Here is a 24,663-nt window from a genome sequence, read left to right as displayed (position 1 = left end):
TCTGCTTCCTTATGCCTCATTCAAAGTCCCACACCCGTTCTCTCTCATTCTTTTATTGAACCGGGATGGAGGAGGGGTAATGAGTGGCCCCACTATCCTCACGCAAAGTCCCAAACGCATTTTTTATCCTTTTAGATTAAACTAAATAGGGATGGAGGCATAAGGTCGCATGCATAAATAATATGTATTTTTTTAATTTTTTTTATTTTATTCTGCATCCAATATTTTTATCCCAATTGTTCATTTTACACATATTCTACCAACTTTATCTATGAACTATTGTGATTCCTTTTACTGAACATATTTTGGGTTATTACTTTGACTGTTTTGTCCCCTGGAGCATTAAGGCTCCTCTTGTGTGCGCTTTGGCGGCTTTGGCCGCTGCTTGTCCTTGCTGGCCACCCTTTGCTATGGTCCGAAAGCTGCGACGTGCACTGTGGTCGGATCCCCCCACCCCTTTTCTCCAACCTAGGATGGGCGGGACCTTCCCCACTGCGCGTCGACGTCACGCTTCTCGCGCCGGCTGTATGGCGCCCTGTGACGCCATAAAACGGCTGCTCGAGATAACACTCTCCAGCGCTCGGTAGGCTTGGAGGCAGACCTACGACCGGCTGGTCTAGGTTTTTAGCTGGCGGGATCGGGGCGCTTCCCGGCCATCCCTTGGGCAGCTGGTACATGACGTTGGGGTTTTTTCCTCGGCGGTGCCCCCCCCCAGTGTTCTCTCCCAGCATGGGTTTTCACCTGTCCAATTTCACCCACCACTCACCTCCATCATAAGTCCGCTGGCAGTTCCGCCCCTATTTTCACATTCAGGTATGTTTTCCCTCACTTTCAATCACTCACTCTTCCACTTTTTTGGTCTTCTCTTTGACCGTCTTCATCTCTTTTTCTAGTGTTTTCTGTATTCTCTTCTCTTTCTTCCTTCTTGCTTTTTCTCTTCTTTTCTCCCCTCACTTTTCCCTTCCTCTCCCCTCTCCTTTCTAGATTTTATTCCTCCTCTCTTTATATTCCTCTACCCTTTACCTTCTCTTTTCTTTTCTATTTCTCTTTCCACTCTTCCTCTTCCCCCCGTTTTCTTTTCTTTTCTCCCCTCTTCCCCATTCACTTCCTACTTTATAATTTTCTGTCCTTTGTTACACATAACTTTGTCAATTACACATCATTCCCCACACCTGTTACTTTTATAGGTTGGAAATCCTCTCACCTTCTTTTCCTCTCTATGAGGCCACATGCATCACTCATTCATTCCATCTCCCTACACTTATCCAGTCTGGGGGACCATCTGTGTTGGTGTTGCCGCCGGGACATGCCCCCTCAGCTTCAGACCCTGGCATACTGGCTGGTTGGGCGTGTGGGGCCGCGCCGCCTCTGCACATACATGCTGCAGGTCCATGTTTTTGGTGAGTTAATAGTACAAAGTCCTATTTCATCACTACCCATTTATCTTTCAATATCATTCATTACTGCTATCTCCCCAATTTATAGGTGGTCACTACGGTTATGCTCCTGATGAGTGGCTATAAGGCCCCGAAATGACGTAGAGCTTACAACTATCGTTATGTGTACACAATGATCCATTATATGAGTATGAACGTTCCTAATTTATTGTATGTTAATGTTTGCAATATAAACCTTTGTCGGAATGTACTTTCTTGATGACTACAAATTATCATTATAGAGCTATGTGCCAACATATATAGAGCTATGTGCCTCAATATGTAAATATATGAAATTTTGTATTATTTTAACAATAAATTACATTCTTATCCAATTTATACTTCTGCTTCCTTATGCGTCATTAAAAGTCCCGCACCCATTCTCTCTCATTCTTTTATTGAACTGGGATGGAGGAGGGGTAATGAGCGGCCCCACTATCCTCACGCAAAGTCCCAAACGCATTTTTTATCCTTTCTATGCATGTTGCTTTTGAGCGTTTCTGCAGTGCCTTATGCGGTGCTTGCCGCGTATTTGGACCGGCGTTTTTAACCGCGATTTTGCCGCGATTTGCGTTTTTTTTCTTTTTTTTTTACACTGTATATAGTCAGTTGCTAAGGTGGGGGCCAGAAAGCTGGCCGCCGCGTCCTTAACAACCAATGAGTCATCAGCTCTCAGCTGACTTCCCGCTCAATGTAAAAAAAAAATGCCGGCTAAAAAAAAAAAATCCTGAAAAAAAAACAGCGTGGGGTCCCCCCCAGGTCCATACTAGGCCCTTGGGTCTAGTATGGATTCGGAGTGAACCCCCATGGCAAAATTTTTTATTTAAATGGCATGGGGGTCCCCCCAAAATCCATATCAGACCCTTATCCTAGCACGCAGCCCGGCAGGTCAGGAAAGGGAGGGGACGAGCGAGCGCCCCCCATCCTGAACCGTACCAGGCCGCATGCCCTCAACATGGGGGGATAGGTGCTCTGAGGCAGGGGGGACTCTGCACCCCCCACCCCAAAGCACCTTGCCCCCATGTTGATGGGGACAAGGGCCTTTTCCCGACAACCCTTGCCCGGTGGTTTTTGGGGTCTGTGGGCGGGGGGCTTATTGGAATCTGGAAGCCCCCTTTAACAAGGTGGCCCCCAGATCCTGCCCCCCCTATGTGAATGAGTATGTGGTACATTGTACCCCTACCCATTCACCTGGAAAAAAATAGTGTAGTGTTAAAAAATACAGTAGACAGTTTTTGACAAGTATTTTATTATGCAGCTCCGGGGGTCTCTTCCGACTTCTTCACTCTCTTCTCCACACTCTCTGGTTCCTGTTACCGTTGTCCTGTGCCTTCTGCCGGGTTCTTCTGCTCTTTTGCCTGCTCTTTTGCTAGCTCTTGCCCGGTCTTTGTCGTCTTCTCCCCTCTTCTCTTCTTCCGATGTTGACTCATCGCTGTCTCCCGCTGTAATGCCGTGTGCGCCGTGCCCAATGACTTATATAGAAACAAACAGAAAGAAGATAAACTCTGTGCTTACTCAACAATATAGCAGCTCACACAACAAATAGGATATTTGTTAAAAGTAACAGGTGCATATAAAGTGTAGCGCTTATTATACCAAATGAGCAAATGATTGTAATATTGCATACAACAAGAAAAAAGGTGGACAGATATCTCTAACACTTCATATAGTACATAGTATAGTCTCTGATGGTCTTCAAATGTCACTTGAGTGCAAAGAGGTGTTCATAGTCCTATATTTCAGTAAAATAATTCTGTTCACCACGTGAATAACTAGTACAAAAAACATGAATGTGATGGGCTCTCCACACAGAAGTAGTGCAGGCTTACCGAAGATGTTTGACTCATAAGAACGTACGCTCAATGAGTCAACAAGGCTTGTATTACCAACCGGTAATAGAGGCGGATCTTTTAACCAAATGGCGGTGGAATTCCAAAAGCATCCAGAACTTTAAAGGAAAACTCTTCTAGGTAGTAGCCCGTCTCAGGAGAATAGCCCATAAAGAATAGAAAAGGGGCCACATAGCATAATTCTGTTTTATAAAGCAAATTTATTAAAAAAGTAAAACACTTACATTTTCTGTAGTAAAAAAGCGCTTAATATAAAATTATGGCAGGCAGTGGAGTCTCCGACGCGGTTCATCTCACTAGACTTCATCTGGGGTGCTCAACCACTGCTGCCATACTCCTTAATAAAGGTACTGTGACCCCCTTGATGAGAATCCAGCTCATGCCAATTTCCTTATTGCACTTCCGGGTACGGCCAAAATGGCGGACCCGCATGCCTTCCAAGCCTCTTTGTTGCTGTGTGTTCCAGCACCCTAAATTTAATAATGAATTACCCCGTATATACCGTTTTATCAAATCATATATGTTGTTTTAATAAGGCACCTCCTATAAAAAAAGAATATGAAGAAGGGGGACTGTCCGTCTCTGAAAACGGCGAGTTCCGGATTCATCGTCTTGTAATATACAAGACGGCAGACATTGCGGATAGGAGCAACATGACCCAAGTAAAGTTGTAACGTCAGGGTCAGGTGCGCACTTCCCATAGTGTGGAGCGCAAAAGTAGAGCCACCGTCATTAGCGTGTGTGTCACGCCTCTGTATGGTGGTTAGCTATGCATGATGTCATCACCGTCGGCCTGGCGTTTCAACAGAGAATAACATAATGTGTTGCCATATCAACGCACAGATCTAAACCAGTGGGCGGGCATATTCGGCAAAAAAGGATGGGGCCGCCCCCAGAACACCCGTGTGTTGTGAATGGTGATTCGCTGCATATCTCACCGTTTTAAAGATATTGAAGAGAAAACAGTACATAGTAAACATAAAGGGAAAATGAAGTGGTGATTAATCCATGATAAAAGTGAAAAGGGGATGCCAATAGACTTCCCATAATATTGCAAAAACGCTAATATGTAGACGCACAAGTGTGCGTCTGGTATCCTAAGTGACAAAAAAAGGAAGTTGTGAGATGAATATATGTATGAGTGAATGAAATACGCTGTATGTGAGGTGTGACCAAAAATATAAGGGGTATAGGCAGGGGATGGAAACATCCCCTGTGGGAGTAGATAACATAAAAAATATATATCTACATGTGAAAAATTATAAAAAACGTGATTACAAAAAGTAATTAAGATATATCCATTGTGTGTTAAAGATATAACTATAAAGGTCCGAGATGGATTCTCTCTGGGTGATCCCAAAATAAAGGCAAAATTATATATAAGAGAATAAGAAAACACTGCGCTCTAATAGCAAAAATAAAATATATGTGAGCCAGCAGCTGCATACATTGTGACAAACAATAACTGGTAAATGGGAAAAAAATGCAGCGCTAAGAAGTAATAGGAAGTTAGGGTGTAGTGAAACAATTAAGTAAGAGATGCTGTACTGAACAGTAAAGCATATGTGCAAAAACCATAAGTGAAATAAAATGAACAAACACAGTATAAAGTGTCCACATATGGTAAATGGATGATTCCAAACTCAAATTATTAAGAGGAACTGGTATGGACCAAAAAATGATGTGAAACTAGAAAATAAAGTCAATGGTGCACGGTGTGGATCTGTGACTGAGTCAACAACGGGGTACAGAACTTCCGTAGCTGTAAACCAACATCTCGATATGGGGCATCAGAATGAAAACATCAGGAAGTAAGATAAGATGGGTACTCTTACCAGATGACGTGGACTCCACTGTCATATGACATGGAGTCAATGGTGCATGGAGCCAAACCTAGGCTGGAAAACGATATCCGGAACGGTGGAACCTCTGTCTCCCTTCTTGACTTCTCTGGTGGGGTGAAGAAACATCAGGAAGGGCCGCCAACTGGATATCAGCCAATAGACCTCAAGGATGTGTTCCAAGGAGAAGCCGGGGACAGATTTGATCCAGACCCCGTGATGGAAGTAGGGCTACTGGAAGGCAGTTTCTTGCATCGGGATAATATGCAAATAAAAAATAAAAAGCTTCTGCATAGTGCAGGTAAACCAGGGATTTTTATTTCTAAAAATACCATACAAAAAATGGATAAAAGTGATCACAATTAAAATAAAATCTAAGCAGCGTAAAGAAGGGGAGATCGCCCGACGCGTTTCGACCAAGGGGGTCTTCAACATATGGCACAATGGGAGGAGGATGTCGTCTATGTTGACCGGAGGCCAGAGTTAGTCCTCTGGGCCAGGTACATAGACGACATCCTCCTCCTATGGGATGGAGATCGCCAGTCCCTGGATGACTATATGACCATCTTAAACTCCAATGATAGGGGTATCTCCCTAAGCTATGAGGCCAGCTCCTCTCATGTTCATTTCCTTGATTTAGAGATTATGGCCATGGAGGACCACTTGGAATTCAAAACCTATTTCAAACCCACCGACCGGAATGGGTACATTCCGGTCGAGAGTTGCCATCAAGAACAATGGCTTAAAGCAATCCCACGTGGCCAATTCCTTAGGCTACGCCGCAACTGTAGCAAAACATCCGATTTTTTAGTCCAATCACAGTTGCTCAAGAAAAGATTTCTTGAAAAGGGTTATGGACTAGACCATTTGGATGAGGAGATTAATGCCGTCTTGGCTGTGGATAGAACGGCCACATTGACGGAGCGTCCCAAAAATACCTCAGACTCTAGTTTTAAGTGGGCTTTCACCACCACGCATTCTATACAGTCTAAACAGGTCAAAAACATCCTTAAGAAACATTGGAAGGTGCTTTTGAATGATAGACTATTGGGTCCCGTTCTTCCCGAACGAGCACCAGTGATTTTTAGAGGTGCACGATCCATTCAGGGGCAGATTGCCCCTAATGTTATCGATCCACCCAAAAAGATATCCTTCTTCCAAGACTGCAAGGGTTTTTACCCTTGCCGTAAGTGCAACGTATGCCACCACAATAGTGCAGGCAGACAAAAGCTACTAACCTTTACATCCACAGTAACGTCTCGTGTATATCACATGAAGGAGTTTGCCACATGTGCATCTCAATATATTGTTTATTTGATAACATGTCCTTGTCATAAACAATATGTCGGACGTACCATCAGGACCTTCTCCATTCGTGTCAATGAGCATATCACCGGCATTAAAGGGGGAAAGAGCAAACATACGGTACCAAGACACTATTTGCAACATCATAATAGAGACCCTTCAGGCACCCTCTTCCAGGTCATAGACAGATTTGTCCCACACTGGAGGGGTGAATCGCGATTACGTGGCGTATCACGCCTCGAAACCTACTGGATCTACGAGTTGAGGTCCTTCTTTCCGTTTGGGATGAACGTCGAGTGGGACCTCAACTCGTTTATCAATACATCCTAGTAGTCATGTATTTTTCATGTACGATTTTTCCATTTCTGCTTGTTCATTTTTTATGTCCCTTTTAGGTATGGGTGTTCCATTTGCCCCCCCCCTCCCCCTTTTTTTTTTTTTTTTTTTTTTTTGCTGATTCATTATTGCGCTATTAGTGTCTTTTTTCATTCATTTCTTTTCCTTACAATACCAATTTGTTCCATGTTTTTATTTTCTAATTTTCCAATCTTATATTGGGAAATTACATTTATTATTTATTCAATTTAATATATTGATTATTTGTAATAGATTACCTAACAGCCATGTTAATATTTTTATAATTTTTTCTTTCATTGCTATGTATATTTTGTATGTACTGGTATAGATCTATTTGGGACATCTTGTGTCCGATTTAGGTAATGCTGCTTAGTATTGTTCAGTAATGTTTATTTTCTGTTTTGGTTTATCACCACTTGCTAGCACTATTTCACTTTAGTGCTGCCATCTAGTGTTTGCCATTATTATTGTTGATTTTCACATTGATGTTTTTAGCCATGTGACAGCACCAGTTCCGATCATGTGATCGGGACTTGAGCTGAGGAGATTCGATTTCCGTGACTACCCTCTCCCATCCTGTGCACCTTTTGGTGGTTGTTGATTGGGTCAGGGAGCCGGGACACCGCCCCTTCACACCACATCACATGACCAGGAAGTGATTCATTACCAGGAAGTGATGTCCACTATTGTTTGACCAGGAAGTGATGCATTACCAGGAAGTGATGTCTACTATTGTTTGCCATGCGGTGGGGAGGTCTCCAGGCATCAGTCTCATTATTAGACTGCGCTATTGGGTCCTACACTCACCGGCTGTTTTATTCATGATTCTGATTGGTCTAGCGATCAACAGGATCCAGTTCCTGATTACTTGACCTTTGTAGCTCCACTGTGATTGGCTATAGGGGTTATCTTATTGGATTAGATATTTATATATAGGAGCAGCGTGAAGGGAGAAGCTCATGCCCCTGTTGAAGACCCCCTTGGTCGAAACGCGTCGGGCGATCTCCCCTTCTTTACGCTGCTTAGATTTTATTTTAATTGTGATCACTTTTATCCATTTTTTGTATGGTATTTTTAGAAATAAAAATCCCTGGTTTACCTGCACTATGCAGAAGCTTTTTATTTTTTATTTGCATATTATCCCGATGCAAGAAACTGCCTTCCAGTAGCCCTACTTCCATCACGGGGTCTGGATCAAATCTGTCCCCGGCTTCTCCTTGGAACACATCCTTGAGGTCTATTGGCTGATATCCAGTTGGCGGCCCTTCCTGATGTTTCTTCACCCCACCAGAGAAGTCAAGAAGGGAGACAGAGGTTCCACCGTTCCGGATATCGTTTTCCAGCCTAGGTTTGGCTCCATGCACCATTGACTCCATGTCATATGACAGTGGAGTCCACGTCATCTGGTAAGAGTACCCATCTTATCTTACTTCCTGATGTTTTCATTCTGATGCCCCATATCGAGATGTTGGTTTACAGCTACGGAAGTTCTGTACCCCGTTGTTGACTCAGTCACAGATCCACACCGTGCACCATTGACTTTATTTTCTAGTTTCACATCATTTTTTGGTCCATACCAGTTCCTCTTAATAATTAAAATTATATATAGAATAGTATATATATATATACACAGTGGTGTAGTGGTTAACACTCTCACCTCGCAGCAATGGGGTCGGTGGTTTGAATCCCAACCACGACACTACCTGCCTGGAGTTTGCATGTTCTCCCTGTGCCTGCGTGGGTTTCCTCCGGGCACTCCGGTTTCCTCCCACACTCCAAAGACATGCTGGTAGGTTTATTGGCTTCTGTCCAAAAATTGGCCCTGGTTTATGGGTGTGAGTTGAGGACCTTGGATTGCAGACCTCTTGGGGGTGGGGACCGTGTGGGTGTGTGTGGAGCTCTGTGTAGATTGATGGCACTACATGGGTACCTTAAATATATAAAAAATAATAATATAGTGGATGGGCATCTTGATGGGACGCAATGTGCGGGGATGGGGACAATTGTGGGTGCTCACTCAGGTTGAACTGGATGGACTGGTGTCTTTATTCAACCTTAGTAACTGTGTGTAACTGTGTATATACGCTAAATACATACAAAATGACCTAAAACTAATTCTATTCTAAGAATCGTTAATGAAAGCATTAATATCCAGTTCCATATTCATACCCTATAGGAAGAGGGACTGTAGTTCATGTATCCAGAACGTTTCAAGACGAGAAACGCCTCTGGTCATGGCGCCCCCCCTCCAAGGTGGAGTGTATTTGTCAATCACTAAAAATTGTGAACCTACTGGATTGCTGTTATGGAATTCCTTATAGTGTCTAGGTACACTATGTTTCGAATCCCTACTTTTAATGAGACTAATATGTTCCCCCACTCTTATAGTAAAGGTTCTAGTTGTTCAGCCAACATATTGTTTGCCGCATGGGCAAGTGATTAGATATACTACGTATCTGGAATTACACGTACAGAAGGGTTTGATGGTATATCTCCTTCCTGTGACAGTAGATGTGAATTCTGTCAATTTGCTTCTCTCTAATGTGTTATGTTGGCAGACGACGCATTTCCTGCAGGGGAAAAAACCTGTCCAGTCATGGAAGAAAGAGGGACGCACTAGAGGGTTGACCACATTAGGTGCTACGTGGCCCTGTAGGGATGGTGCTCCTTTAAAGATAATTTTGGCCTGTTCAAGTAGCATCTTCCCTAAAACATTGTCTTGTCTGAGAACCTCCCAATGCTTCTTCATGATGTTCTTGATTTGCTTGTGCTGTATTGAATATGAAGTTAACATGGCCCATTTATATGTGGTATCTGATTCTCTCTCTGGTTTAGTCGCAAGAAGGGAGTCTCTATCTATACTGATAACTCTCCGAAGTTCAACGTCTAAGGTAGCATTATCATATCCCTTATCCAGGAATCTTTGTTTCAAGTTGCCTGCTTGCGCAATAAACATATCTGTGTCGGTACAGTTCCTACGGAGTCTCAAGAACTGACTACGAGGAACTGTATTAAGCCAGGATCTGTGATGACAGCTGTCCATGGAGATAAAGCTGTTTAGATCTGTTGGTTTGAAATATGTATTAAATTAAAATTTTTTATTAACAATTTTAATTTCTAGATCAAGAAAATGGATCTCAGTTTCACTGGCTTGGTATGTTAGAGAGATACCTCTGTCGTTAGAGTTGAGGTATTCAAAAAATTCTTTCAATGTTTCCAAGGTCCGGCTCCATAGGAGGAGGATGTTGTCTATGTACCTTACCCATAGTACCAAGGAGGTAGTCTCATGGGTATAGACGACATCCTCCTCCCATTTGGCCATAAAAAGATTCGCAAGGCTTGGAGCGAATTTCGCTCCCATGGCTACGCTGCGTTGTTGGAGACAGTAACGTTGGTTGAACCAAACATAATTGTGTTTAGTTGCGAATTCAAGGAGCTCGATCAGGTATTCACCTTGAATGGATGCCAAGGATTGTTCCCGGTCTAGGAAGTATTTAACCGCCTCTATCCCTCTCTCGTGTGGTATACAGGTATATAATGATGCCACATCTGTTGTGGCCATAATGTAGCCATCCTGTAATTCAACATTTTCTAAAAGTTTAGTCGTGGAGCTGGTATCTTTCAAAAAAGAAGGTGTTTTCCTGACCATGGGTTGCAAATAAAAATCTATGTATTTACCTATTTGTGAGGTGATAGAATTGATACCACTCACGATGGGCCTGCCTGGAGGGCATACCGGATTTTTGTGGATTTTCGGCAAATAATAGATGGTAGGAATTCTGGGTGCCGTGGGTATCAAAAATGCTTTTTATTTTTTATTTAAAATTTTTGAATCATAGCCCTTAATTATATGTTTCTGAAGTCGTTTTTTGTAAGTATTGGTAGTGTTATTGGGGAGTTCGGTATAAGTGTCCGGTTCGCTCAAAATACGATACATCTCCTCCTCATATTGGCTTTTATCTAAAACCACTATGCCACCCCCTTTGTCAGCTGGGCGAACAACTAGATTCTTCCGCATGCACAGAGAATGTAGTCCTTCCTTTGACACTGGGGGATGTCGAATATGCTTCTCAGGCAGTTTTGCGAGATCATCCAGAACGAGATCCCTAAATATTTTAACTGCAGGGGCAATAGGGACAGGGGGGGCAAAGAGGGAGGGATTAGACAGTCCCGAGTGTACAGTTCCTGAAGTTGCTGCAGGGTAATCTGTCCTCATTGGATTGGAAATCAGATATCTTTGAATATTAATTTTACGTATATACTTGTGAATGTCAATGAATGTATGAAATTTATTTAATTTTCTAGGTGGGGCGTATTTAAGGCCCTTATCCAACACTGATATTTCGGCTTGAGTGAGTGTCTGAGTACTCAAATTAAACACACCTTGTCCCACTAAACTATTTTTCTCTTTTCTCCTCTGTAATCTCCTCCCCCCTCTCTTGGGTCTGGACCTCGTTTTCTGGCGTGTCGATCCTCGCAAAAATCCTGATTTTCATAGGTATTGGGGTTGTGAACATGTGGAGATTCAACATAGTTTTCTCTCCTATTATTGGAGTTGTATGTATCTCTAAGAGGTGAGTATCTATTGTAGGTGCGTAGTGGGGAACGCTACAGCCCGGGGCAGGATGGGTCTGTGACTTCACAAGGGGCGTGGCATTCTGATGACGCAATCCAATTGCCACGCCCCCATCGTTATTTAAGAAATGCAGGACATCGGCGCAGCATCGGAGGAGGGTCGTTGGCGGGAGCGGAGAAAGAAGAACACCGAACAAAGAAGACAGAAGAAGAGCGGAAGAAGAAGCAGGGGGAGAAGAAGAGTGGAGGATGAAGATGCAGGAGAAGATGGAGGAAGTCCGGAGGAAGAAGCGGAGAAGATGATTTGTAATAAAAGACTTGTCAAAAACTGTCTACTGTATTTTTTAACAATACACTACTTTTTTTCCAGGTGAATGGGTAGGGGTACAATGTACCCCATACTCATTCACATGGGGGGCTGGGATCTGGGGGCCCCCTTGTTAAATGGGGCTTCCAGATTCCGATAAGCCCCCCGCCCGCAGACCCCGACAAACACCGGGGAAGGGTTGTTGGGAAGAGGCTCTTGTCCCCATCAACATGGGGCAAGGTGCTTTGGGGTGGGGAGCGCAGAGCCCCCCCTGCCCCAAAGCACCCATCCCCCCATGTTGAGGGCATGCGGCCTGGTATGGTTCAGAAGGGGAGGAGCTCGCTCATCCGCTCCCTTTCCTGACCTGCCAGGCTGCGTGCTCAGATAAGGGTCTGGTATGGATTTTGGGGGGACCCCACGCCATTTTTTTTTAAATTTTGGCATGGGGGTCCCCTCCGAATCCATACTAGACCCAAGGGCCTGGTATGGACCTGGGGGGGACCCTATGCTGTTTTTTTTCATGATTTTTATTTTACATTGAGCGGGAAGTCAGCTGACAGCTGATGACTTATAGGTTGTTAAGGACGCGGCGGCCGGTGTTCTGCCGAGAAAGTTCCCCTCGGCGGATAAGGACCCCCCTGTACTGCGCAGGTGCAGCACTTGCGCAGTACGAGCCGCCAGAAATAGCCGAAGGTAAATAGCTGTAAGTCAGCTGTACACGGCACCTGTGCCACGCTTTGGGCACGGCCTCACTTCGCTTGGCACTTTTTTATTCTACCTCTATGTCCACTTGGATGGTGGGGCTAGAACCTGGACTCAGGGCGCAGGCGCCGTGTACAGCTGACTCAAGGTTTTCAGGTTCGGCTATTTTTGGCGGCTCCGTAGTCATTCATACTGCGTCTGCGCAGTACAGGGGGGTCCTTATCCGCCGGGGGAACTTTCTCAGCAAGACACCAGCTTCCCGGCCCCCTTCTTAGCAACCAGCTATATACAGTGTAAAAAAAAAATTTTAAAAATGCAAATCGCGGTAAAAACACAGTACTTGCGTTTTGGATGCAGGCCCATTGAAATCTATTACAAGCAAAACGCTGCATTTTGCGGAAAAAAAAGTCCCCGACCCTTTCCAAAAATGCAGAGGCACAAACATGCATTGATGTGAACATGTTCCATAGGAACCCATGTTAAAAAATTCCCATACATTTCTGCAAAATGCAAAATGCATCAAAAAGCGCATTAGTGTGAATAGAGCCTAAGGCCCCTTTCACACTGGGGCCGTGGGGGCGTCTGCGGTAAAGCAGCGCTATTTTTATCGCCACTTTACTGTTGTTTTAGCGGTGTTATTTGGCTGCTAGCAGGGCGGTTTTAACCCCTCTGCTAGCGGCCGAAAAGGGGTTAAATCCACCCATAAAACGCCGCTAGATCGGCATTTTGCCAGCGGTATATCAGTGCTGCCCCATTGATTTTAATGGGGAGGAGCAGTAAGTTCACCGCTCCAAAGAAGCTGCTGGCAGGACTTTTTGTGACGCCCTGCCAGCGCACCGCTCCAGTGTGAAAGCCCTCGCTGGAGTGAATGGAGCCGCTTCTTTAGGGCGTTTTTCAGGCGCAATTTTTATTGCCGTAGCACCTAAAAACGCCCCAGTGTGAAAGGGGCCTAAAAAAAGTCCTGCTAGCAGCATCTTTGGAGCGGTGTATAAACTGCTCCTGCCCATTGAAATCAATGGGACAGCTCGGCTATACCGCTGGCAAAACGCCGCTGCTGTGTCGTTTTGCATGCGGATTTAACCCCTTTTCGGCCACTAGCAGGGTTAAAACCGCTAGCGGACGAATACCGCTGGTAAAGCAGCGCGAAAAATAGCACCGTTTTACCGCTTCCGCCCGCACCGCCCCAGTGTGAAAGGGGCCTAAGGCCCCGCTCACACGGACGGACCTTTCAGGTCCGCCTCGGACCTGAACGGACACTCCATAGACCTCTATGGAGGGTCGGATGTCAGCGGTGCCATGTCCGCTGACATCCAACCCACTCCAATCCTAAAAAGTGTAATGGAGGAAGAAACTATTTTTCCATCCATCTACGGATCGGATCGGGTGACGACGGACTCTACGGTCCGTCATCATCCGATCCCCCATAGAGGAGAGCGGAACTCTGACAGGTCTGTCCCTGCACAGTGTGCAGAGACAGACCTGTCATCTGCCTGCCTAGCCGGGATCGACGGAGTGATCCCCGGCTGAGCAGAGCGGGCTCCGTACACGGGGTACAAAGTCCCATCGTGTGTATGAGACTTAAACACCAGAAATTCAAGTTTTCATATCTTTAAAGGTCACCATACACTGGCCAGTTAGATCTTCCATAAATTAGATTCAGTGCAAGAGCCTGTTTGATTTTCTACAATTAGAAGTATTTCTTATGCCCTGTACACACGGTCGGATTTTCCGACGGAAAATGTGTGATAGGACCTTGTTGTCGGAAATTCCGACCATGTTTAGGCTCCATCACACATTTTCCATCGGATTTTCCGACACACAAAGTTTGAGAGCAGGATATAAAATTTTCCGACAACAAAATCCGTTGTCGGAAATTCCGATCGTGTGTACACAAATCCGACGGACAAAGTGCTCAGAATAAATAAAGAGATGAAAGCTATTGGCCACTGCCCCGTTTATAGTCCCGACGTACGTGTTTTATGTCACCGCGTTCAGAATGATCGGATTTTCCGACAACTTTGTGTGACCGTGTGTATGCAAGACAAGTTTGAGCCAACATCCGTCGGAAAAAATCCTAGGATTTTGTTGTCGGAATGTCCGAACAAAGTCCGACCGTGCGTACGGGGCATTACAGTACATCTTCCTATTACCGCTTTAGCCTAATGCTCTCTTTCCACTATTTCAACCCCAAAGTTGCGTGATTTACAATGTGCTTTTTCGGCTTGTTTTCCACTATTGCAACTTGTCATGCCACTAGGGACTGAAAAGTTGCATCACAAGTTGTACCCCATGATTTACAATGAGTACCGTTCATATATGTGCGACTTCCTTACGCACATGCACATCTTTATTACAGAAATCCATATTTGGCATGGAAATTAACCATTTGCTTACTGGGCACTTAAACCTCCCTGCTGTCCAGACCAATTTTCAGCGCTGATCCATTTTGAATGACAATTGCGCGATCATACTTAGCCAAATTTTTTTTTTTTTTAAGTTCCCACAAATAGAGCATTCTTTTGGTGGTATTTGATCACCTGTGTGTTTTTTTTCTTTTGTTCAAACAAAAGAAAAGACAGATTTTTATAAATAATTTTGGGGTACTTGAGGACTGAGGCTGAAAACCACTGCTCAAAAAGAAAATTGAATACTTACCACTCTGAAATGTTACTTTCCTGGTCACTATCCATGGCAGCATATGCACAATCCATGCACGTGTTACCATGAAGGCACCAGGAAAGTAACTTAAAACAAAAAAAATAAAAATAAAAAAGGGATTTGTCTAAGACATGCCAATCAGCCTAGTTAAGCTGCAGCTGGGAAATCCGATGCATGAAAAGAACACACATAAAACAAAGAATTTGAAACAATTTTATTGGTCCAAAAAAAAAAAAGGACTTGGAAAAGAAGCGAGGAAAGCAAAATACACACATGTATGTTAATGTGAGACACTAACAGAATAGGTTTGAGGTTTGACCCTTTTGCATTGTAAATTAACAGGAGTTAAAAGGAGTGCACCCACAAATGGACATCTATTAAGGATTAAAACAACATTAGGCACAACATCTTGAGAAAGAATTTTAAAAATAATGCAGCACAGACAGTTAAAGTGAACAACATAAAAACAACAAAAATTGCCAACATAAAAAAGATTTCATGGTAAAATAACCACCACCCAAAAAAAAAACAACAAACCAAAGTAACTAAATAAATAAATGAATAATGATATATAAATAAATTGCCTAAAAACACATCTGTTTTGCAACAACCTAACAAACAAAATACAAATAGAAAATACATGTGTTAGAAACTCGATAAGGACACCCAAATGTACTCTCTTGCTGGCTTGCCGGCCGGGCCAGATCACACCATAGAAACGCAGTCCGGATGCGTTCCAGGTGCTTTTCTGCATGCACGTTTTTGATGCATTCCAGTGCGCTTTTGGTGCGTTTTTTTATGCAGTCCGGTGCTTGTTTCCCCCCTCTTTTTTCTTAATCTTAAATAAGGACAAATGTGTTGCAGTGCGTTTTTGGTGCGTTTAGGTGCGTTCCAGTGCATTGTTGATGTCGTTTACAGTGTTCCAGCACAGTCCAGTGCCTAAAAAATGCATATAACAATGAATAAATATAGAGGCTTGTCTTGAGACATGTATATAATACCGTGACCTAAACCTTGTGGTTGCCTACCAACCCCTATAGTCAGCAAACCAAAGAATATGTCCCAGACAGATGGGGACCAAGAGAACAGCGGGGCTTATTGGAAAGGCAATGAAAAGGATGTATATATCAAAAGAAATAATTTATTGTGGGTACACAGTAGAAAAACATGAAGAAATATACAGTAGCTTCACCATAGAGTGACCTTGCCCTAGTAAAATATGACCAAAGCCTAGATTGATCAAAAAACGAAAGACACACAGACATGGGGAACAGGTAACAAGACATACAAAAAAAGTGGTGAAGCTACTGTATATTTCTTCATGTTTTTCTACTGTGTACCCACAATAAATTATTTCTTTTGATATATACATCCTTTTCATTGCCTTTCCAATAAGCCCCGCTGTTCTCTTGGTCCCCATCTGTCTGGGACATATTCTTTGGTTTGCCTAAAAAATGCAGCATGTTCTACATTTTTTTCTGGAACTGGAAACGCACTGGAACTACAAGCACTGGTTTGAACTATGCCATTGAAAACCATATAACCTACTTTCCGTGCGTTTTTGATGCAGAAAAAAAACGCACTGGACTGCATGTGGTGTGAACTGGCCCTTAAGGAATAAAAGTTATTTAAAACTACTTGCGGCTCTAATGAAATGTCGGTCAGCGGAAGAACTAAGGGCTAAAGAGAGTGTAAGAACAGCGGAGGCGCAGTATGTAGAGACACCATCCCAAACCAGCTATGAGTTCTGGGTGGGGAGACAGGACGAGTACAGTAGGGTGCTCCGGGAGAGGTTGGAAAAGAAGAGATTATTTCAGAGGCGGAGCTTTTTCGGAGAGGGGGAGCGTGTTGGGAAGGCTCTGTCTCTGATAATCAAGGCTAATGGTCCTTCAAGTACAATAGCAGCAATTAAGGGGAGGGATGGAGTAATGAAAAAAACCACCCCGGATATACTAGGTGAATTTAGGACATATTTCGAGAAGTTATACAGTTCTTCCAGAGTAAATGTGGAGGCGGAAATGCAGGATTTTTTTGAGGGGTTGAGGATAACTCCATTAACAAGCGAGGACAGGGAAATGCTGGATGCCCCATTGACTCTTACAGAATTGCAGGGGGCAGTGGGAGACATGGCGGGCCAAAAGTCACCGGGTCCCGACGGCCTGCCTATAGAAATATTTAAAAAATATGGGGAGGTATTACTGCCCCTACTCTTGGAGGTGTTTAACGGAGCTAGGGAGGACAGGGTCCTGCCTTCATCTATGTCAGAAGCTATTGTAATAACTCTCTTGAAAGATGGGAAGAACCCAATAGATATGACCTCATACAGGCCTATCTCGCTCTTGTGTTCGGACGTGAAGATCTTGGCTAAAGTGCTGGCCGCAAGGCTGAATAAGATAATCTCTAAATTAATACATATGGATCAGACCGGGTTTATCCCGAATAGATCTGCGAGCACGAACATAAGACGAGGGTACCTGAATATGCAAATACCTGTGGAAAATAGTGGGGGGAGAGTGGCCCTTTCATTGGACGTGGCTAGAGCCTTCGACTCCCTGGAGTGGCACTATTTGTGGAAAGTGCTAACGGAATATCAATTTGGCTCTGGGTTTGTCCAATAGTTAAGCTTATTATACAATGGTCCGAGGGCTAAGGTTAAAATTAATGGTCAGTGCTCAGAGGGATTCCAGCTGAGCAGGGGTACGAGACAGGGGTGTCCTTTGTCCCCCCTGCTCTTCGCCCTGGCAATTGAGCCCTTGGCTATAGCTTTGAGGATGGCGCATGGGGTGCAGGGATTTAAAAGAAGGAGGGGGGTGGATAAAGTGGCCATGTATGCAGATGATATTCTGCTGTTCTTGGCAGATATGCAGAATTCACTGAAAACAGCCATAGGGATAGTTGAGGAATTTGGCGTTTTCCCCGGGCTACTGATCAACTGGGAGAAATCAGTGATTTTACCTATAGATCCTCTGAATGAACCTCTTCCGTATCAAGCATCCCAAGTTAAAATAGTCAGCCAAATGAAATATTTGGGCATTAATATAACTAGAGATCCAGGACAGTATATATCCGGTAACTTAGTCCCACTTATGAAAAAACTGAAGCAGAAGTGCCGTGTGTGGGAGTGCCTGCCCCTCTCGGTTGTCGGACGCTGCAACCTGATCAAGATGGTCTGGCTTCCCAAATTTTATATGTATTGCAGAATTCTCCTGTGTGGATTCCCAAGCACTGGTTCAAAAAAATAGACAGTGTGTTTAGAGAACTTATTTGGAAAAATGGGGTTGCTAGGATCCGTTTGCGGACGTTGCGACAACCAGAGGCGAAGGGCGGACTGGCAGTACCGGACCCATACGGTTACTTTCTGGCATCCCAACTGCAGCAAATGTGAGGTAGTAATAGGCCAAGGGATGAAGGAGTGGGTGGCAGTGTTTTGTTGAATGATACCGGACACGACGCGATCGTAGAAGCACTAGAGGCAGACTCATTTGGTACCAAATGCCCCACTACCCAGGTGATGGTTAAGGCCTGGGTATAAGTTAAAAGAACTCTGGGTTATACTGGCTTTGCGGAATTCTCTCCACTCTTGGATAATAATAACCTCAATGAGCTCAAAAAAATGGGACGCTTTGAAGAGTGGGACTGCCAGGGGATTCACTGCTTGACACAGGTATATAAGGAGGGACGATTAAAATCTTTCCAGGAGTTGGTGGAGGAGTATGCAATCTCTAACAGGTCATTTTATAGATATTTACAACAAAGGCACAATTTGGGAAGGATGCCCCAGTGTGGTGCGAAATGACCGCTTTGAGAAAGCTTACCGATGCACATACTACGAAGGGATTGATTTCCGACATTTATGGATGCCTGAAGGCATCAGCCCAGAAGGGTATGGTGGAAAATAAAAATAGGATTAAATGGGAGAGAGATGTGGGAGCACTGTCCGACGATCAATGGAAGCAGGTTCTGTCGCTGGGGCCCAGGGTCACTCTCTCTCCTTCACAGGTGATGTCTCATTTTTATCTTCCCTATAGGGCATATTATACACCATTGAAATTATTTAAGTGGGGTAAGAGGCCCGATCCAAAGTGCCAGAGATGTGGAGGAGGGTATGGAGACCTGATCCACATGTTTTGGCGATGCCCCAAATTACATATATATTGGAAAGGGGTTGTGGAAAAGATAAATTTGGTTGTTCGGATGTCATTGAGATTGGAGGCGAGAGAGTGCTTGTTGGGATTAACGGGGGATAAAGTGGCCTCAAGGGACATACAGACAGCAAGGGTTAGATGCCTGTTTCAGGGTAAAAAGCTTATCGCACAGTATTGGCAGAGAAGGGAAGCACCGACGGTTCCAGAATGGGTGAATGCAGTTAGGGAGGTGATCTGCAGAGAGAAGTATATATACAAGAAGAGGGGTAATTATAAGAAATTCGAAAAAATATGGAAAGCATGGCTGGACCAGGATGGGGTTGGATTGGTGGGGGGGTGGGATGTGGATAATATGGGGGGGGAGTTGGTCTAATAAACAGTAAAACATATGGCAAGGTGTATGATGGGGGGTGGATAGGGGGTGGGAGAGTGAATGGGGGGGAAAAGGAAGAAATTATTCTTGAAGCTTTCTGCCTATTGGCGATTTGAACTGGCACACATTGGTATAATAATCATGTAGGGACAGGTATTAATGTGTTCTTATTTATGATGATGATGTCCCTTGCTTTTTTTTTTGTATTATTTGTTTGTTGTAATGAAAAATTTTTTCAAATAAAAAGAAATTAAAAAAAAATAAATAAAGGAATTGTCAAAAACTGTCTCTTGTAATTTTTAACACTTTTTTTGTGAAATGGTAGGGGTACTTTTGTACCCCATTACCATTTCACACAGGGGGGAGGGCCGGGTTCTGGGGGTCCCCTTGTTAAAGGGGGCTTCCAGATTCCGATAAGCCCCCCGCCCGCAGACCCCCAATACCACCGGCCAAGGTTGTGGGGGTGAGGCCCTTGTCCTCATCAACATGGGGACAAGGTGCTTTGCGGGGGACCCCAAAGCACCCTCCCAATGTTGAGGGCATGTGGCCTGGTACGTTTCAGGAGGGGGGGAGCGCTTTTCCTGTGGCCTGCCAGGATGCGTGCTCGGATAAGGGTCTGGTAAGGATTTTTTGGATTTTTAGGGGGACCCCACGCCATTTTTTTTTTTTTTTTGGCGTGGGGTTCCCCTTAATATCCATACCAGATCTGAAGGGCCTGGTATTGAATTTGGGGGGAACCCCACTCATTTTTTTTTTCTGAATGTTGTTTTTTTTTCTTAATGCTGTTTTCATCAATGAACTTTTATGTGTATTGCCGGACCGACATTTCATTAGAGCCGCGCGAAGTGATCCAGTGTGAAAAAAAAAAAAAAAAGTGTAGAGGTGCGCCCGTTCAACCTATGCAAATGCATTTACGTTGCTTGACATTTACTAAGATTTTGCCGCGCAGTGAACCAAAATATTTGAACAAGCGCAAATGCCGTTTGAGCATGCGCAGTGCATAAATTCACCTCCCGCAGCTCGAAATGTATTTGCCCACGCTGCCGGCTTGTTTAGAGAAAGTCACTTTCTCATTTTATTTTGGGCATATTTGTGACTTGGACAGTTAGTACTACACTTCCCCACATCACCCCACATCTCCCCCATAATATTGGCACTTCCAGCTTGTTTAAATTTTAAGTTAAAGATGCCGGCGTGGCGTACCGGATAGTGGCGTACCGATCACCTCTTCCAGTGCGCCGGGAAGAGAATAGTAAATGGGGGATCGCGCTGTGTTACCAGCGCAAATGCTTTGTAAATACGAAAATGTCATCTGCGCATCGGCGTGCACCGCAAATCTTGGTGCAAATGCTTCGTAAATCAGCCCCAGTGTGTCAACATGTGCTATCAGCCATCACGGGATATCAATGTACGTGTTTTGTGGGTGCAACCCCTTCCTCGCAACTAAAGTAGATGAGAGGAAGGGGCTGTACCCCCGAAACATGTCCATTGATCCCTAAAGATGGGAGCTAGCACATGTTGACATTAGGCATAGGATCAGGAGGGAAATCCACATTTTGACTCCCAATTTGTGTGCATCTTCAAAATGTGGCTTTTACAGGGGTGGCATCACCCCATCTGATGAAGGCAACATCAACAGTTTTGACAAACTCATGTCTCAAATTGCCTTCAATTTAACAAAGTTGAACTTTGTAAGTTCCCGAGTGTATGTTATGGTTTAAAAAAAAGCCTGTTTAACCAAAAAAAGGCTATTTCTACTGTCAAACATAAATGTAATACACCAAAGATGTTGATTTGTTAAAAAAACCCTTTATAACGCACATGTGAATGTGCACGGAGTAAAAATTTTTATACTCACCAATGTGTGGCTTCTTATTTCAATGCTCAATACCAGTTTTTGGAGTAAGTTGTTGTAGTTACAGTGACAATGGGGGTATTTACTAAAGGCAAATCCACTTTGCACTACAAGTGCACTTTCAAGTGCACTTGCAGTGCATTTGTAGTGCAAAATGGATTTTCCTTTAGTAAATAACCCCCACTGTGCTCTACAATTTGCCCCAATCAGGCCATTTTAGGGACTCAAAGCAATTAATTCATGTAGCCGAAAAGGATGATTATTTTTTCATTAATGCATTACATACATTAACAACAAAAACAATGTGTGTGTGTAGCAGACCCACAACATAATAGTTAGCTGAAGAAGAGATTGTCACCTCAAATTACGGTTGCACTATTGAAGAAAATGGCCAAAAAGAAAAGGCCATTGGAGAACCTAGGAGACAGATAACAGAAACACAAGCAGTAAATCAAAGGAAATATGAGTTTAGTTTATACCAAAAAAAGTATTAAAAAAATGTTTCACGCATTGTCTGGCATATCAATGGCCCCCCTACCCGCAAAGTACTCTACATACTTTTGTCTTACTTCGTAGGCGCTTTGGGGGGGGCAAGCCAGGACGGCGAGCTTCAAGTGCTGTCAGGGTTGAAGGATCCGGAAAGCCGGCCTCAGTTCCAACTGAGGCCACATAGTTTGAGGCATTTTTCCTTAAATAATTATGGAGTATGCAGCATGCAAGGACAATATGATTCAGTTTATATTCCACCATGTTGATCGCTGTAAGAAATAGGCAGAACCGGCTGGCCATTATACCAAACGCTATCTACACCACTCTTCTGGCTCTGGCCAGCCGGTAGTTAAAAACCCTCTGGTCCAGGATGAGGGTCCTCATCGGAAACGGCCACATCAGGTGATCACCCAGCCCAAATGCTTCATTAGCGACAAAGACGAATGGTAGACCAGCCACGTTGTCTTCTGGAGGTGGCGAGCCCAAGCCACCACTCTGGAGCTGTCCATAGAACTCGGTCTGGGCGATGACTCCACCATCCCACATACGGCCATTCTTCCCCACGTCCACATAGAGAAACTCGTATGTCACCGACACCACCGCCAACATCACAATACTATTAAACCCCTTATAATTATAATAGTATGACCCCGAGTCGGGGGGTGGCACGATGTGGACGTATTTCCCATCAATTGTCCCTCCACGGTTGGGAAAGTCCCACCGCTGGGCAAATTGGGAAGTCAGAGTCTGCCATTCCTGTGGTGTTGAAGGAAACTGTGGAGTGAAACATAAAAAAAAATAAATTAGTACTTTTGCACATAACATTGCAAGCAGATTAGACACAAACATTCTTGGCCAACATAAATATAAAATATTTATTTTAAGGAGTATTTAATGACAAGTATAAGGTCCACTTATCAGATTCCTCACCCCCTCTGATGGCACATTGTAAAAATGTTAAGGTTGGGGGGATTTATTAGATGTTTTCGACAGGTAACCCTCTCCACTTTATTGAGAGCTGAATGCATGAATAATGTGTGTTACTTTGGCCAGCCCTTCCTTACTTACACTATTGACAGCCCACTGGACAGGTAAGAAGTGTCATAATACAAAAATATGAATACATACTGTACAAATTGAAGCACATTTTTACATTCTGCAATTACCTATCAAGATAATAGGAGAACAAAACTTTAAACAGTACCATTTAAAAAGTATTCAGGCAGGCCCTTGCACCACATGCTCTGGAAAATTCATCCATAAATCTAACCACAAAAGAGGTAGGTAAAGTGTGTATGGGTTTGGCAAAGTCAGCAGATAGAGGATTGGTATCGGTTGCCTGAATTTAAGCTGACAAAATACATTGTTAAGTGACTAGGCTAGATGTGTATGGGCCCAGGATAGCATGCTGGGGAGGTTAGTGAAGGCAAATATGCATGAAGGGAAAAAAAGGAGCATTAAAAGCTTCCAGCATGCACCTTAATATAGTCCTTCTGCAGGACCTGAATGATGGCAGAACAGGTCTCTGGAATAATGATTCCCAGAGCCTGGGGGAGATTCCAGTCGAGAACTTGATGTCCTGCAGACTTCTCCCAGTCGCCAAGTACCACAAGGTTGGCGACTAGCCTTTGTTCAGGAATGATGGCTTGCCGCATGCAGGTGTCCTGCTTTGTAATATAAGGGGACAGCAAAGCCAACAGATGGTGAAAAACGGGGTCCGTCACCCAGAGATGATTCCTGAAATCATCAGTATTATTCTCCCGGATCTCCCGCAACAAAGGCGTGTGTGAGAATTGGTCACGCTGGAGCAACTAATTCTTCATCCATGAACTCCTCCTCGCCCTGTTCATGGACTGGACTTGGGTCAAAGCAAGAACTCCTACACCAAGCCCTTGCACAGCACGAACTCTACGATGAGTACGTACCCGCAACATGGCTAGAAAACAGTCGGCAGCACGAACTAACAGAACGCACTGAAAATCAGAAAGGACCTGAGAAGAACGATCTGAAAATCAGAAACGAGCGGAGAAGAATGCACTGGAAAACAGATACAAACTAATAAATATAACGCACTGAAAGACAGTAATGAACTGATAACATGCACTGAAGAACAGATTTGAACCCACAAGCATAAACTGAAGAGCAGTAACAAACTGAAAGGCATGAGGCTGAAAAGCGCAAATCATCTCTCACCAAACTTCTACTAACACGAGATAAACACGAGATTAGCAGAAGGAGCCCAAAGGGTGGTGCACTAGCTATTGAACTTCCTTTTTATAGTCCCGTTGTACGTGTTGTACATCACCGCGTTCTTGGCGATCGGAATTTCCGACAACATTTGTGTGATCGTGTGTATGCAAGACAAGTTTGAGCCAAAATCTGTCTGAAAAAAAAACATGGGTTTGTTGTCGGAATGTCCGATTGTGTGTACGCGGCATTAGAGCATAAATTGTACACTCTAATCCTTTTCCTCACTCACAGTTCCATGGCTAAACTTGACAAGTGTTCGGCGCAAGAATTAAAAGCAAAAATCCAAATCATATAATAATGTACATAAATGAACACAGAGTCCGTGATGTGACAAAGCAAATAGGATGTTGGAGATGATGTGTGAAGTCCACATTCATGGCAGCCTTCCGGTGAGAGTGAAAACCATATTCCCAAAGACACTGTGAAACAAGGAAAAGGAGGCGCCTCTGGGTGCAGACTTTTAAAACAATTTAATTAAAAATAGGCAACAGCAAGGTTTTGCACTCACATTTAAGAAGGA

Source organism: Aquarana catesbeiana, linkage group LG04 (assembly GCF_042186555.1).
Source record: "Aquarana catesbeiana isolate 2022-GZ linkage group LG04, ASM4218655v1, whole genome shotgun sequence".
Classification (NCBI taxonomy): Eukaryota; Metazoa; Chordata; class Amphibia; order Anura; family Ranidae; genus Aquarana; species Aquarana catesbeiana.
This window is presented reverse-complemented; position numbering follows the sequence as displayed.